We start from the raw sequence: 1539 nt of genomic DNA, 5'->3' as shown, positions 1-1539 counted from the left end.
ACCATGCTGGAAGGAAGGGAAACCCCTGATGGCGCCACTTTGGCTGGCTGCCCCGCCTGCTTTGTGGTGAGCCGCCACAATCCCTTACTAATGTGCTATTTAGCAATAGAGATCGATACATCCATATTTACCAGTAAAAGTTGTACTATCCTCTGATGAAGGTCAGTATTCACCAACAAAACAATCCTTTCTTGTATGTCCCTTGACCACAAGAGCATCTCAAGAACAAACCTCTTAACTGTCCAGTGTTTAAAATGAAATTGTCCATCTGATTAGATGTCTGACTGAAGAGCTTCCTTCTTGTTTTGGTTTGAGTTTGGTTTTATCTATATTGTATTTTTTGATGGGGGGGGGGGTTGTGTTGCAACCTCTTTCCAATGAACTTCTGTTGGATCAATCAGCAGCGGACGGATCTACTTGTGGATCTCATTGTTATTTTTCTATACTTGAGTTAACAGTCACATAGGATGATAACATTTCTTAACCATTACTAGACCTTCCATTAAAATCTTGGTCAATTTATGATTTTTTTTGTCATGCAGATAAGTGCAATGAACTTATGCACCAAAATTCATTCTTTCTGCAGCCAACCATGAAACATAAAATTACCTGATGAAAAAGATAATAAATATGAAAGATAATTCACAGTTACAACAGGGCATGAAGTGCCATTTCAAAAGTGTCTTCTAATATTGTTGGAATAGTTTATGATTAGGGCAATAGGGAAGGCTCAAGAACCTGATAGCCATTGAATTAAAAATGTTCTTGAACTTGGGTGCTGGACTTCAAGCTCATGGACCTTTTTTTAAAGCCCATATAAATTCAAATATGGTGTCCTTTTATCCCTTTGTTGATTGGACAGACAAATTCTCATCACTTCAAGATTTTAGACAGGCAATCAAGTAAGATTAGTCATTTTTAAAAATGTGAACTAGCCATTCACTGCCCCATTCTGCCAAGAATTATTTTATGGTAATACCGTTTTCCAGTTCTGAAGCCATTCAAAATTATTTGCAACAGTAACATGCCAAAAAGGAAAAAAAGCAGGTTATTTTTAGGCATATTTATAGTTCCTTGTGATACAGCTCCCATAACACTGATGCTTTTGCTGGTGCACCTGTAGAAGTTGTTGAGGGCCAGGGGGCATACCAAACTTCCTTAATCTAAGAAAGTAGAGGTGTTTCCTTGACGTGTCAGTGTGCTTACTCCAGATGAAGTCTTTGGAAATGCTTATTCCTGAGAACTGGAAGCTTGGATAGAAATGTCTCTCAAACAAGGAAGATTTCACAACACTCATCTGATCCTAATTACTTCATCTGAAGCTTGAAAGCATGCTTAATATATTTCCAAACCTCCTCTAGTACCCTGTTTGAAGCATTTATTTTATTCCTTATTAATTAAAAACAAAGCTTTATAGTTGATATCTGTAGAAGGACGAGTGAATGATTCAGGTAAGGAAGCCAAAGTCCATTTTGCTCCTCCACCAGTGTTAATGGTATATTGTTTGCCTATTTATTCCTGTTAATTGATAACAGTAAA

This window comes from Narcine bancroftii, chromosome 7, assembly GCF_036971445.1.
Source record: "Narcine bancroftii isolate sNarBan1 chromosome 7, sNarBan1.hap1, whole genome shotgun sequence".
NCBI lineage: Eukaryota > Metazoa > Chordata > Chondrichthyes > Torpediniformes > Narcinidae > Narcine > Narcine bancroftii.
This window is presented reverse-complemented; position numbering follows the sequence as displayed.